This window comes from Meleagris gallopavo, chromosome 15, assembly GCF_000146605.3.
Source record: "Meleagris gallopavo isolate NT-WF06-2002-E0010 breed Aviagen turkey brand Nicholas breeding stock chromosome 15, Turkey_5.1, whole genome shotgun sequence".
NCBI classification, from domain to species: Eukaryota; Metazoa; Chordata; class Aves; order Galliformes; family Phasianidae; genus Meleagris; species Meleagris gallopavo.
This window is the reverse complement of record NC_015025.2, coordinates 3,138,026-3,153,431: the sequence shown is the minus strand read 5'-3', so window position 1 is coordinate 3,153,431 and position 15,406 is coordinate 3,138,026. Positions and strand designations below refer to the sequence as shown.

The 15,406-nt window shown below is 37.4% G+C and overlaps 1 non-coding gene across 2 annotated transcripts in view; it reads left to right on the top strand.

Moving 5' to 3' along the window:
• The window catches only part of LOC104913245, a 49,630-nt gene that overhangs the window by 25,776 nt on the left and 8,448 nt on the right, over window positions 1-15,406 (top strand). For both annotated transcript variants that reach the window (XR_002119803.2, XR_795235.3), the window contains exon 2: window positions 14,314-14,480. This is a non-coding gene — a transcript (uncharacterized LOC104913245). The remainder of the gene's footprint in view (window positions 1-14,313; window positions 14,481-15,406) is intronic.

Below are 15,406 nucleotides of genomic sequence, written 5' to 3'. Positions count from 1 at the left end.
CTAATTGCCAACAGGGCAGTAGGTTGCTTCTGTGCAGGCCATGTGTTAGAGCAAGCAGAGCATTAAACATCACCAGAAAGAACCAGAGATCCCAGCATCTAGATTTCCGGCTTTTAAATTCATAGGAATTAGGCAATTGCAGAATGCACTTGGATTAGGAAGCATTGGATTAGAGTATACGTTTTGTCCAAATTATCTGAGGCTTTTTAATTTTGTTTTTGTTGTTGCTGTTTTTAAGGCGCATATTACTTTCATTATCAGAGTAGGAATTCAACTTTTTAGATGATATTATGTCCCGTTTTTGCAGGGCCCAGCAACCCAATGAGTTTAGTGTATCAGAAGTTAGCTGGTGCAAACAAAATGTCCTTTGGTTTGAGAATAACATTTGTGTTAGAAAACAGTTTGGATTTTGTGATGTGCTGCAATTGTGAGAAAGATATTAAGAAGCAAAGACTGTAAAAATGCTCTTAGATAAGTTCCTCTTTAATTAACAGGATTTATGATGAAACTTATGCTGATTTCAAGAACAGTTCGAGAAGGAATTTTTTTGGAGTGAGAGAGATTTTATTTTAGGGAAAAAAAAAAAGTAGATAAACCACTGTATGGAATCTCCATCCCTGTAGCTATTCAGAAGCTGTGTGGAGTGTGGTCCTTGGCAGCCTGCTCCAGGGACCCTTCTGCAGCAGGGAGCTGAACTAGATGACTTCCAGAGGTCCCTTCTAACCCAAACCATTCTGTGATTCTTAAATATCAGTGCTATGTAAAGAAGTTGAGAAAATACGGTATCAATAGTATTAGCATTCAAATTCATTACTTGTTGAAACAATTTTCTGCAATTCAGATACTAACATGTTTTGAAAGTTACATTCTGTGAAAAGTGAGTTTCTTAGGAACTTTCTGACTTCTACCTGCATTTGGCATGAGAATTAAAACTAACGTTTAATACACAGTGTTAGCTGAAACGTGAACATTACTGTCTCATCATTTAATGTGGCCTAATGTTACCTGATGACATGGAAATGAAAGTAATTTTGCAGTGGCTTCTAATAAAGCCCAGTGTTTTTAATATGTAGAATCCATAGCAAGGTCAGAGTAGTAGTTCTGTGTTGCTTGAAATAAAGATGATCTAGGTTTGTTATACTGGTTCTTTTTGTTGTTTGGTTGGTTTTTAATTCATATTTTTCTAAAATTTTATGTTTGCTGTTTACAATTGCTATTGTAATAAGGCAAAACAGTATTTCTGCCTGGCAGCAGGTAATAAATATATTGTCAATAATCTCTGTTCAATTAAATTTCCTTAATCAAAGCTCTTAACTAACCTTGATGCCTCACTGTGATTGTGGCAGATGTACTACAGTGAGCTGGAACATTCATTAAGATATATGGTTTCTGTTAGATTTCTGTATCAATTTATAGCTGTGATATCAGTTACATAGTTGCATGATGAGTATTATAACCATTCAAAAATGGGATACCAGAGACAGAGGCTTTTTTAAGTTAAACATTGTTGCACAGCAGTAAGAGAATGTGAGGCTGTACCTGCAGCTTACAGCTCAGTTTATTGTTCATGCAGGTCTCTAGAGTAGGTGTCAGTGTTGCCATCCCTAACCCAGCTGTGCTATGAAATGCATATGTGGTGTCACGAGGAATTTCCCATAGGTCTCAAGAAATGTTAAGGCTACTGCAGAGTTTTCGTCTGGAATATAATTTTTCTGTCATCTGTGCTCAAGGAAGGAATTTAAAAGGGGAACAGGCAGAGAGAAGTCCTGCTGAGGTTATCAAGTACTGGGAGTGCTTGCCCATAGCATTAAAGACAAAAACACATTTAATTAAGCAAAAGAAAGACAGTGCTGAAGCTAGCAGATAATGTTGGCACAGGAACCAAAACATAAATTGGCTAAGAATAACTCTGCAGTAGAATTTTACATAAGGTTCTTTAGAGCAGAGAAATTCTGAAACAGTCTTCCAAATGAGATAGTGATAGGAGAAAATGATCTTATTTCAAGATGGAGTGTAAAATCTCTATCAAAGGATGATATGATGCAGTGCCATACAAGGCAATTGTATTCTAATAGTCATGAGTTTGAAATTAGTGTTGCTATAAACCTAAATTTCTTTGTCCCATTTGAAAACATGAGCAGAATTATTACCAATTGCAGCCAAGAATTTCAGTGTTGCAGACCCCAGAAACTGTGAAAGTTTTGAACTGGTTGTTCACAGTAGATGTTGATTAGGTAAGGATAAGCAATGTGGCTGCTGCAGCATATGGGACTTACATTTGTAACCCTGCATCATCTGCTACTGAGTGTCATGAGGTGCTACGTGAGCAAGAGCAGAATGGGGGCTGATGTTACTGCCATCAGCTTCTCTCTCTTTTTTTTTTTTTCCTATTTATTTATGATACTGTTTACAGTGATCTTAATTCTATGCTCAGAGGGTGGATGTGAGGACTGAGTACACCCTCAGTAAGTTTGCAGATGACATCAAGTTGGGAGGAAGTGTCAATTTGCCAGGGGGTAGGAAGGCCCTAATCCAGAGAGATCTGGACAATTTGGATCAATGGGCTGAGGCCAATTGTGTGAGCTTTAATGAGACCAAGTGCTGAGACTTGCATTTTGGCTACAAAACTCCTGTGCATTGTACAGACTTGAGGCAGAGTGGCTGGAAAAGCTGCACAGAGGAAAAAGATCAGAGATGTTAGTTTGACAGTCAGTTGAACATGAGCCAGCAGTGTGCCCAGGTGGGCAAGAAGCCAATGGCATCCTGGTTTGTGTCAGAAATGGTGCAGCCAGCAGAACCGGGGAGATGATCGTCCCTCTGTACTCAGCTCTGGTGAGGCCACACCTCGAGTGCTGTGTTCAGTTCTGGGCTCTTCACTACAAGAAAGACATGGAGGCCCTGTAGCATGTTCAGGAAAGGACAACAAAGCTGGTGAAATGTCTGAAGCACAGGTCTTATGAGGAGCAGTTGAGGGAACTGGGACTGTTCAGTCTGGAGGAGAGGAGGCTCAGAGAAGACCTTTTGGCTCTCAACAACTCCCTGAAAAGAGATTGTAGCGAGCTGGGGATCAGCCTCTTCCCCAGGGTAACCTGCAATAGGACAAGAGGGAATAGCCTTAATTGTGCCAGGGGAGGTTCAGGTTGGATATTAGTAAAAATGTGACTCTGAGGGACATAATTTAGCAGGCGTGGTGGTGATGGGTTGATGGTTGCTCTAGATGATCATAGAAGTCTTCTCTGACCCTAACAACTCTGTGATACTATGGTAAGGCACTAGAAAAGATTGCCCAGAAAAGCTGTAGATGCCCCTGGAAGTGTTCAAGGCCAGGTTGCTTGGCATCCTGGGCAACCTCATCTGATGGGAGTTGTCCCTACCCACGGCAGAAGAGCTGGAACTTGATGGTCTTTAAGGTTCTTTACACCCAAACCATTGGTATGATTTTACCATACTCTGCCATGACAGCCTGCTGTTTGTTAAAGCATTATTACCTTTGTGTGAAGTGATTCATGAAATACTGTGCTGCCCTCTTGAGGCTGTATAAGATATGTTCTGAGGAGCTTGGGGTTTTTTATTGCTGCAGAGAAAAAGATATTTTAATAAGATCTGTTTTTTTATGAAAATAAGCAGATTAGGCATGACCATTTCAAAGCAATCTCTGTTTTAGATGTCCAAAAGGAAGTGGGCATGTTCCCTTGCTGAAGTCTATGTCTTAATTTCTCCAACTTAACTCAAAATATTTCAAAGATCATGTGCAAAAGTGCCAATGGTTGGGAGTAGAGTCTGATATGGTTGTTTGGTTACATTCTTTTTTTGGATTTGAATACAGGAATACTTGGCAGCAATGGGAGAAATCTTGCTTCTTGTACTTTGGTATTGGCCAAGAGTCCTGCAAGAGTTTGATCTTGCAAGTTGATAGTGATACAGCACATAGTGACTGCTGTGTTGCCTGCTGCAGCAGTTTTACTCCCTGAAAGTTTCTTCCACTTATGTATGGCATCTGATTAGAAATGGTTGCTTAAGTAAACTGAATGTGTCTAGATTGACTGAATGAGGAATTCAAGCAGTTAGAAGTGTTGCCACACAAGGTGCAGAGTTTAAGCATGGAGAAGGAAGACCCTGTGTGCCAGAAATTACCTTTGATAGCTTTCTTAAAAACAAAACAAAAATTAAAAAAAAAAGCAGGGTTACTACAGATGCTTTGTGTAATAGTTTCTCTTATATTAATTGCTTAACATGAGGCTAGATGGACAATGGTGGGAATGCAGAGCAGTGAAATAGGCTGCCTAATTGCTCGTTTTTCATTTCTTGCTCTGGGAATTGATTTAGAGTACATTGTGTCCATCAGAGACAAACAGAAAGGGACAAAAAGGTCCCATGTGTTCCTGCACTGCTGTAAGGCTTGGATTTGACATGATAGGAGATGATGTTTTAGCCATCTGTCTTACCTCCTGCTCCACAGTGCCTGTGCCATTCCAGAGGGTTCCTGGAGAAGACGAATAATAGCAGCTCGAAGCAGAAATATGCTGGGAGTGATTTCTAGTGGCAGAAAGTTTGGCAGGGCTCCTACTGCCTTAACTGGAGGCAAAGGTTTCCTTTTGTTTTAGAATATTTGCTTCCTGTCCCTAAAGGTTGATTTCAAGCCTCAGCTGTGTTAATGTGATTGAAGCTCCTTTGGTGACTTATTTCAGACTGGCTGCCATGCTTGGCAGACAACAATTTGTTGGCCATGAGGGGGGGAATTACTGATGGTAATGTAACGTGCCAAAATGAGTATTGCATTATAAATTTCCATTCCAGCTGCTCATAAAGAAATTGTAGGTCCTGCACTCCATCTCATGTCAAACTACCATGACTAAAAATTAATAGCTGTACTTCACTGAGCAAGTACCCATGGAATGGCCAACACTCCTCAAACCCACCCCTATTACAGGGGCTTGTATTACTGTGCGTAGGAGAAGCAGTTATTCTTGATATCGTCTGAAACTCCTTTGACCATTTGACACAGGAAAATCAGTGCTCTTGTTTGGTATCTTCTAAAATATCTGAAAATGACTAATAGTCCGTGGACTTTTTTTTTCTTCAAAGGTAGATATAAGTGCTTTTTAGTCAGTCTTTCAGTATGCAAAATTTCAAGGCCTCAAGAACTTTGCTTCCCTATATATATATTCAAGTTTTCTTGCATTCTCTCTATTATAATTGACACATTTTAATGAGTAAATACCCCTACAATTAAGAAGAACTGAAATAAAAATTAAACAACAGTGCCTGTAGTTGACTGTGAAAGAGAACTTCCTTTTTCATATTTTCTGTAGTTGAAAGCCAAACATTACTATTAAATAGATATTTTCAGATCAGGAAATGCATTGTAACCATGACTAGCGACCATGAAAAAAAGAAAAAAAGTAGAGAAAGAGGAAAGAAAAAGCTTTTTCTTCAGGAATGAAATAACATACTTAGAAATGATTTGAGAAGCAGGACTGTTGACACAAAAAAATGTGAAATTGAATCCTATTTACTGACACTGTCATTTCTGACAAATGAAACTTTTTCATGTGAAGAGAACTTAACTGAGAATATCCTCTTTCCTTTCTGTAATTCACAGTAGATATGCTTTCTTCCTCAAGGCAGTATAGCTCTTCAGCTTCTTTCCTGCCTGACATAACACGCCTCTTCAATTGCATTGTGCATAACTTCGTAGAGACCTGCAAACGGAAAATACTGTCGTATATCCTCATGCCCTGGAGTAAGAATGCACAACTGTAGCCAAAGAAATATTGAATAGGGAAAAGACTTCCACTGCCTCCCATTCTCTTTTGTCATTTTGCTGCCATATGTTCCTTTTTTTAGAGGCATGTTTATTGGAAAGAACAGTAGATAGAAGTGAAAGGAAACTATGGGGGCATTAAAGCTGTTCATCCCTTTTTCTTGATACCACTTTGTCAGAGGAGAAGATTGTACACATAGCAAACATAGAAGTGTACTCTGTTAAAAACATACTCAAAAGGCCACCCTGAAACTGGCAGCTAAATTCCTGATGTTAATAATAAGTAAAATGCAAAAAGCAAACTGCCACGCAAACAAACCCAGAGGGTTTGCTGATGGATGTCCATATCTGTGAGTGCAGAGCGGCACCAAGATGCAAGCTGTAAAATTCTGTGCACGTTGCACAGCTTTCATCTGGCTGTGCATGGAAAAGCCAAATGCATGGTGATGGATGGTGCTGAATCACCAGAACTCTGGATATCTGCACAGGTACGTACCAGTGAGAGTGCCAGTGAGTGTCCTGCAGGAGGATGAGATGGTTTGGGTGTGTTTTTTAATCATTCTAAATTATAGTTGTAACAAATGTGAGTCACATCCCTCTTTTTATGAAAACGTGGTGTCTACAAGAATAGCAGTGACAACCAGACTGCACAAGCACACCTCACATCTGGGGTAGATGCTCAGGAGCAACGGGCCTTGCCAGATGCAATATCTTGTTTTCTGTAATACAAATGTCTGAGTTATTTTGAAAAGACTTTGATAGCAGAGAGTTCTGGGGCTAATTTTAATACTGTTGCAAACATATAAATAGCTTCTTCGTGAGCAAAATTTCTGGAAGAACTTTCAGAACTAGGGACACAGTAAGAACTGATAACAAATAGGCATTTTTAAAATGCCTGCTGTGTATTTTGTGTCTCTTTGCAGCTCACTTCTACAGAAATTTATTTCTTTGAGGTAAGGTACATGCAGGCAGTCAGTGTGTAACTCTGTAAGCCAGATATGCTCCTGACTTTTTGCCTGTAATCTCTGGAGCAGAACCTTTTAGCTTTTCTGTAGATCATGGGATATTCCAAGTGCAAACTACCTGACACATCCCACATCAAAAACTGTAGAGCTGATATTGAGATTCATGAACTTTCCATATTTACTTTATTGGTTTCTGGAAGTTCATGAAAGGTGTTAGCATGGATTTCCTGGTTTTCCTTTAATTGCTGTCAAATTAATATTAAACAGGGATGATATTCATGAATGCTTCATTTTAATTTTTGCTGTTATCCTGGTGAAATGTCTGACCTGTGAAAGCTGAGCACACACAGGTATTTAAGTAAGAGCTTTAAATTATCTATATATTTGTGCATTATATTTCATCCAGTATATCCTACTGTCCTCTATCTGTCTCTTATTTTCCTGAACTAATGTGTTACAACCTTAAGTATTATCAGGAATGCTCAAGCCTTTGTATGTTGTAGAAATATGCATCAGTAAACAAAAGCAGCAGCTGTGAACTCTGCATCTACACACGATGCTGTTTTATATACTACTTCTCTTTTTAAAGTAAAATTATACCTAACGTGCAGTTCAAAAGCTAGCTCAAATTCGTTTTGCCTGAAGCCATATGACCTTGAACTCAGACGTGGATTTTGGGCAAAACAAGGCAGGTCTGGAAGACTGAGGAAGGAGGAAATGACTTTGATGACTCAGGAAGGACACTTGCTAGTGGTTCAGAGAGTACACATGGTCATTCAGTAAGAGCATGCTTTCACCTGAACTAGTACTGAGCAAGACGGGAGGCAAAGGTTTATTATTAAAGGTGCTGGCCAAAGTGCATTTTCTTCAAAGACTTGCGTATTCTCTCTTGTTCTAAATTATAAATAAGCAAAGATAGAGAAGGGGTCTTTTTGGTGTCCAAAGTAGAGAAATGCATCAGAATATAAAACACATTGACTGTCAAGCAGAATTGTGTTATTTCCCAGTAATAAATTGTTTCTTTAGAGGAATATAAACAAGAAATTTGAGCCAAATACATTTTTGATGAAATCTTATACTGAGGTTCCATGAGAGCAAAATTCTAATTTTCAGGACAAGTTCCTGTTAAAGTACACATGTATGAAGATGTATGCAGCTGAAATGAATATATAATGCAACTTGAGCAGATTTAACCATGTTTATCTGGGCTTGTCACAGGTTTTGGAGGTCTTACTGATAGCAGAAGAGTTTAAAGGTATTGCAGGGTTTCTAACAGCCAGTATAATGTATTTTACACTGTTAGAGTAATCTTTAGATAAGTGCAATTAATAATAGTACCGAGATACACAGTTTGTCATCTCAAATTCAATTTCATGGCAGTGGGTCACTTTGTTTTACTTTGTTTCATTTTGCTACTTTATATATTGTTTCTTCTTAAGTGGCACAATTCCAGCTCTTTCAGATACCCAGAGTTCAGTTCTGTTGCTTTATGTGTAGGTCGGGTAGTCTTGCTCTTCAGCTAACTGAGGTGAAAGACAGCATATAAGCGAATAGAAGGTGTTGTATGTTCTCCCTTAATCTGTCATGGGCATATTCCTATTAAAGAAGGAAGTTCCTGAGGACTTCATTCCTTAACCATAAGCAAAAGAGGGCAAGAATGAAAAAACATCTGCACAATTCAAAGTAGATTGTCTGTTAAAGAAGTTTCTGTCTCATGGAGGTAATTAGCTACATAGCTGGGAAGATCTTGCATGATCTTTCCATATGGCTTTTTATTTATTCCTACCACACTGAAGTGGTAGTTGTATGGATTTCCATATATATACATATACGTGTGCATGTGCATACATGAAACTGGGAAATTAGAAGTGGAGCTTTGCTCTGAAAATGACTGCAGATTGTGCTTTCTTATCACTCCGGTCTCTATGCCGTGCGTATTCATGGCTTCTTACTTTAGATGCAGAATAAGGATTACAGAAACATTGCTTCTAACATTAGTCGCACTGATCCAACTCAGATAAAAATTAGGGAGCTGGATTCATTTTCCATTACATCAGCTGCATTTCCAGAAGGTTCTTGATGGTGACATGTAAGCAAAGAACCTCTCATTGGCACGGAGGTGCTGTAGGAGTCACTGTGACTTGCAGATCTATTCTGGTGCTGGCAGTGTTGAGGTCAGTTCACTAGTTGGGAACTTAGAGGGCAAGTGTGTGCAATATCATAGCAGTAGGTATTTATGCTCTTTAAAGACACTGTTTTAAGCAGAAAATGCTTGAAGTGGTAGAAGAATGCTAACAAACTTGATGTGTTTTCACATTAAGAAATATATTACAAGGCTTGCATGCTACTTTTCTTTTTCCTTATAATGGTCTCTCCATACAATTTTCCCTCTGTGTTTATGAGCCAGGCCTGGTCAGTTGTGCTGAAGAAAATGTAGTTTTCCTTAACTAATAAGTATAGATGGCTGTCTAATTATAATTTTAAGTCAGCATATGCAATCATGTCAGTAATTCACCACGTAAGTTGGCATATTCATTATTTCAACAAACTAGAACCTATTTGAATTATCAGCTTATCAGTTAAGAGCTTTCTGCAGTATAAAGTTGTTCAAGCTTTGTTAGAAGTAAGTTTTTAATTGAAAGTTTTAAATCTGGAAAAATGATTCTCTTTAAACATATCTTTCAAATATTAGTTCATGATGAAACATCATCTGTAGGTGACCTGAAGGGCATGGCAAAGAACAGACTTTTAGGTTGTTTTGGTAACAAGCATATCAGCAGCAATGGCCAAACAGGACAGTTTGAACTTATAAACATTACATCAGAACTGTTGCTACAGATAACATGTTTGCTAAACTTCTCAAAATGAGCTGATACCACAAGTCACCTCCTTGTGATCAACACTAGGACTATTTCCTGCTAAGACTGGCTAGCGGACCGGTGCGTTACTGCTTGCCCAAAATACTGAACTTTAAAAGTGAAGCTGTCTTTATTTTGTGTAAATAAGCACTAACATTCTCTGCTGGAAGGACAAAGAAAGGTTGCAAGCAAAGGCAAATAATGAAAAACACCAGTATGTTAATGGTAAGGACATTTAAAATTAATCTGCTATTAAGGAAATGTTACTATAATACTGATCACTATAAAATTCATACCTTTCAGCCTTTTCAAACGACATAATATGTATATTTTGAATCAAGCAAAATAGAGCATTTCTATTTGAAAAGATTCTCTTGTTATGCTACAGGGTCGTCTTAAATTTTGGAAGCTAAACATGTACTAGATGTAGTGCTCTGTGAAATAGGATAGAAGCTTCTTTGGGTTTTGCTGTGTGCTGTTCATCTTTTCAGAGATTGCTTCCTGAAATTTTGGAAGCTTGTGAAAACTAGAAAAAAAACTATGTAAAGAACCCACCTAATTAGGAGGGAAGGGATGAAAAGAATATGGAGAAATATAAACAGAAAAGCAGGCCAGGGCACTTGCCCGCATTTACAGAAGGAGGTAACTTGAATTCATAGCTGTATTCTTGTAAAAGTTCCAAAGTATTAGACTACTCCTTAGATTTTCAGGCTAATTTTCAGTGGACCATCATGCCAGATTGAACTGTTATGACATTGTCTGTACCAAAGATTCATCTGGGAACTGACATAATCAGACAAATAGAATAGCAGTCACACTGGCTAATATTATTTGAGTTACAGAACAGAAAAGAATTAATATTTGGTATGAAGAAAAGTGCCCCCTGTGCTTTGGTGGTAGCACGCAGCTTAAATGCTACTACTGTCTGAACCTTACATTTGAAAACCTACTGAGGAAGCAAGGACTACTTTGCTTTGCTAAGAAAGCAAGACAAAATCAGCTTTGTTCTCTGTGCTCCAAACCTGAGGCAGCTGTATGTCAGTGCAAGCATCAATTCAATATTGCTAGTTTTGTATCAGAACTTGAAAGTCTTCATAGCAAAACAAAATTGAATATATGTGCACTGATTTATTAAAAGGAAAATAGCAGGCATTCCCAGACCTGCAAAAAGGACACACTTCTCACAAGTTTCCTCCAGAAAACCCTTTAGCCAAAAATATGCTGAATTGATTACTGAGGAGTTGTGTTGCCTCCAAAGGCACAAGAGATTCATCTCTACGTTGTGTTCAAGGTGCTCACTCTATTAATCTCTTGCTTGCAGCTGTAAATGCTATCTTGAATTTTTCTGTACTTACAGTTACCCATTTCTATAATTTAACTGAACATTATGGTCAGAAAAATCACAGTATTTGCATTATAAATCCTATCATACTTAATGCATTTTTCTCATCTGAGATTTGTGTGTAATTCATGTTTTCAGTTACACTCAATCGCATCGTTCCAAATAATAGAGCTGATTAGCAAGGATATAAACACTGCATATAATGAAAAAATGAGAGGAGAGGTAAATTGCAAATCCAAGAGTGGAGATAAAACACCAGCAATTTTCTGTGACTCCATTTGAAAGACCAACGTATATGCAAGGCCTCATTTTGAGAAAGCAGCACTGAATTTTCCCACAGTGCCAAGAAGATCAATAATCATTTCTTACTAGTTGGGCTAAGTCTGAAAAACTTGTAAACACTTGTACTTTTACAGAGGTGCTGACACCTTCCTTGCCTAGTTGAAAAGAAAATGAGAACAGTTCTACTCTAAGAAGGGTTGTGATTTACTTTTCATACTGCCTCCATCGAGACCAACTGTGCTAGAGCTTACGGTCAACAGCACAACCATTAATACAACTATAATAAAGCTTATGATACTGCCTTTACAAATACTTACAAGTAATAGATTTGGCCTTTTGGTTTCATAAAGAAGCTTCATAAGTAGCAAAGTCTTCATAAAGTAGGAAAAGCAAGAAAAAAGTATTTAAAAATTATATAGAATTTGATTCTTTCATTTAGAGAAGAATGAGGCTAATAATGAAACAAACAACATTGTAAGGTATTCTTAGACAAGAGGATGAATCAATAAATCAAATAACGGCAGCAGTCACTGACCATAACTACTTATTCATTTATGGATTCATGGCTTAAGATTAAAGGAAATTTCTTACACATCACTGAAATGTAGAAGTAAGTAAAAACAACGTAATCACATACGTGTCTTTATGCATTAAGAAGCATTTATAAGTTAGAGCACAAAATGTGCATCACCTCCCTTAAAAATAAACTTTTCCTAATCATTTCTTATTTTAACTCTCCAGTGCTATGGGTGTGTTGCTAAATCCCAGAATTACCAGTAGTAACAAAATTATTTTCTGCAACTCCCTTCCCATCTTTCCCCTCACCCAGCAGATTTAAAGCACAAGTTATTCTGCAGTATCCTAACAGTATTTTGCATCAGGAATATTCATGCTTGAAAATTATCTGTGCAAAATAATCCAATGTTCAGAAATCACTTAAAATTAACCTTCCTGACTTTTACTCCAAACAGATATCCACAGTTCTTGCTGAAATAGCCTTCCCATAGATTCATCCAGTAAACCATAATGAAATGTCGTATGGTCACCTGTATCATTGCATGATGCTATCCCAAGAAACAGGGCTTTCTCTCAATGAGCCTGGTGGATCTCTGCTCTGGGATTTATACAATGCAATAAAAAATGACAAAAAACACAAATGCAAATGTATTTTAAAATATAATATTAGCATTGTCAACATAAAAGACTTTATTTACTGCCCAGAAAGGAAAATATTCAGAATAGTGTCATTTGTTTCGGGGAATGCACAAAAAAGTTTCAACAACTAACACACAGTGTTTCTTTGCAAAATAGCCCTTTGCATGATGCTGAAGCTGAAATGCTTTTTGCCCACTGGTATCTACGTTCTTGTAAAAGAAGGTCATTCGTCTCTATTGTGACTACTCCTTTTGGATTACCTGTCTTTGTCTTTACACAAGTCAAACAGTAAATAAAGGTTATCTGTTGATATAGATTAGAGGTTAAACTGTTATTGATTGTCATATTTCATAGAGAGATAGTGTCTCTTACTGACCTTCTGAGAATTTCTTTGCTTATGAAATAAAAGTCGTGCATTTGTCCTAGACAAACCATTTGCAATGAAAAAGAAATGAGACTCTTCCTGAAAAGGTACAGGCTTGCATACAGAAACTGGCTTACAGTGAGAAATCCTGATAAGGAACAATTGCTTTGTTAGTGTTTCACATATTCACGTTGTGTTATGTCTTTAGTCATATTAGATGAAGAAATTGTAGAGAAACAACAGATTTCCTCCTGCAATTTTTTTGAGGTTATCTCCTGAATGTAGTCTGGAATTTGAAAGGTGTTCAAGATAAAAAAAAATATGGCACATTTTCATTCTCTTGAGTTTATGTAATAAATAGAGCTATGTAGATTAAACAACAACAACAAAACAAAAGCACCATTCTTTCATTTCTTCATTTAAGTAGATACAATCAAAGAAAAACCATTAGTGTAAGAGCCACTCAGTGCAATGTTCTATAATTGCATTAGCAGCATGCTCACGCACTGGTTTGTGGCAGTATGTCTGCAGCGTACCCTGAATTAAAGCACACCTCAAAAACAGGTCTGCACGGGATGCTGTAATTTTTGAAACCGTAAAAGTACTTCTTGATTACATGTGGTATGGAAGCTTCTCATCAAAGTTAAGATAAACTGATCTGAACATCCTAAATTGTGAGGATGTTAGAAATCCAGACTAATTCTCCCATTGTGATAAAAACAAACTGGAGATACGGGAAGGAAGGAAGGAAAGAAAGGTAAAAAGAAAGAACCTCATGCAAGTGTAATTCTCTCTTGAATAAATAGCCACAGTCTTTTGTTTTCTCATCCAAGAATGTGTCTTTCAGGCCCAGACCTGACCAAATTCTGTGCATTCAAGAAGCTTTAATAGCTGCTTTCTTTTGTAACCCTTCTAGACTGCTCAGCAGTCACATCACCTGTAAACACACTACAGATTGGAGACAGAGTTAAATGAAACACTATGCATCTTAGAAGAAATGGCATCTATCTAAGGCAGACTTCTTTCTTAGTCCATCTTCCTTGTCCAAGAGTTTGAGAAAAAGATAATAGGAGGCAGCAAAGGTCCTACAGACAGCTGGATGTCTACTGTGGTGTGGCCCTCACAAAAACAAAAGCAGAGTAGAGAAGGAAGTACCCTAGAACAAGCTGTGAGGTAGACTAGAAGTGATGAGCAAAGAAACTGTCTGACACTGCTTCTGCGTTATGTCTTTACAAAGACTTACACGATTCCATCGTTTATTTGTCTTCAAGAACAAAAGATACTGCAGGATCCTGGTTAACTTCTGGTTAACTGGCTTTACTTACACCTTCTTGTTTCAAAAGCAAAAATGCTTAGAAAGATTAAAATATTTTAAGCTCTTGAGTAATATCAGAGTTCTGATCCCTTCTGCCTGGGTCAGTACCTCTGGTGTCTGCTGTGTTTAACTATTGGAGAAGCACTTTGATTTGTTTAACATATTCATTTATTCTTCTGCAGAGTAAGCCCCCAAATCTCAAGTTCATTAAATAAGACCATAGAGAATTAAGCCATTATACAATGCTTTCTTTCAAATGTCTTTACAGCAAATGTATGAAAAGCAGCCGTGAAACATCATAAGGAGAGGAAAAATTGTAATATAAAAGTAGGACAACCATATTTTCCACAAACTTCTCAAGGCATCTGAGGATGTTTATTTGGAAACAAACACTGCTGTGAAGGCTGGATCTGACTGTACTAGCCTCAGTATAAGGTAAGAAAAACGTGAGATAGGAGTTCAGCTCCTCAATAGCATTTTCATGGTTTAGTTCTAGGTAGAAGTTTGAATTCAATTGTATTGAAGCATATCTAATTTGAAAAGAATGTCTACACATTTGCAAAGTTTCTGTAGTCATGTATTTCTTAGACATGCTATGCCAAATCTAGTATATAGATACTTCCCTTTAGAACTGATTGGTTTGAAATATGTCTTGATTCTCGTTTTAATAACTATTTCCTTGGAAAATCTGTCATTTTAATGACCAGAGTTTCTTTTTCCACTCTCAGTGCTGGAAAGGGTCAAAATCCCCAAAGCAATTGTTTCCTTGGCAGCATACTGGTTTGTATTTGTGCTTACTCTTGTTTTTAGACACTTCAATCAGCATCTGAAGAATATATCCTAATTTTTGTTCAGCATGCAAAGGATTTATTATTTCCTTGCATATTGTACTTATACCTTAAATTGAATCTTGCCTTCAAACACCTGCCAATGTTCCCACCAAATTTCTTGTTAGTTCATCCTTTATACAGTTCTTCCTTTGCACATCTACTTCTCTCTGGAGTAGAAAAAGAAAGTAAATTCCATCTCATTTTTTCTGAGATATATCTTAACCCAGTCAAATACTATAAATCCTATACCAGATAGGATGATGACTGAGGAACAAGGAGAAATGCTTTAATGAAAGTAATTATCCTCATCTAAAAGTGGCAAAAGGATCAACCTTTTTGTGACGTATGTATGGTTATTTGTTTCTTCTTAAATGAATGAGTTGTACAATATCATTTTCCTTTAGTATAAAATCAATGCCTTTTGCTGGGAGTTTTTTGCTATTTTTCTGATGATCCTGGTTTTGAAAGTGCACATGGAGTGCATTTTCCCTTTTTAATGAGTTCACTCCTGGAGGCAATATTAAACACATT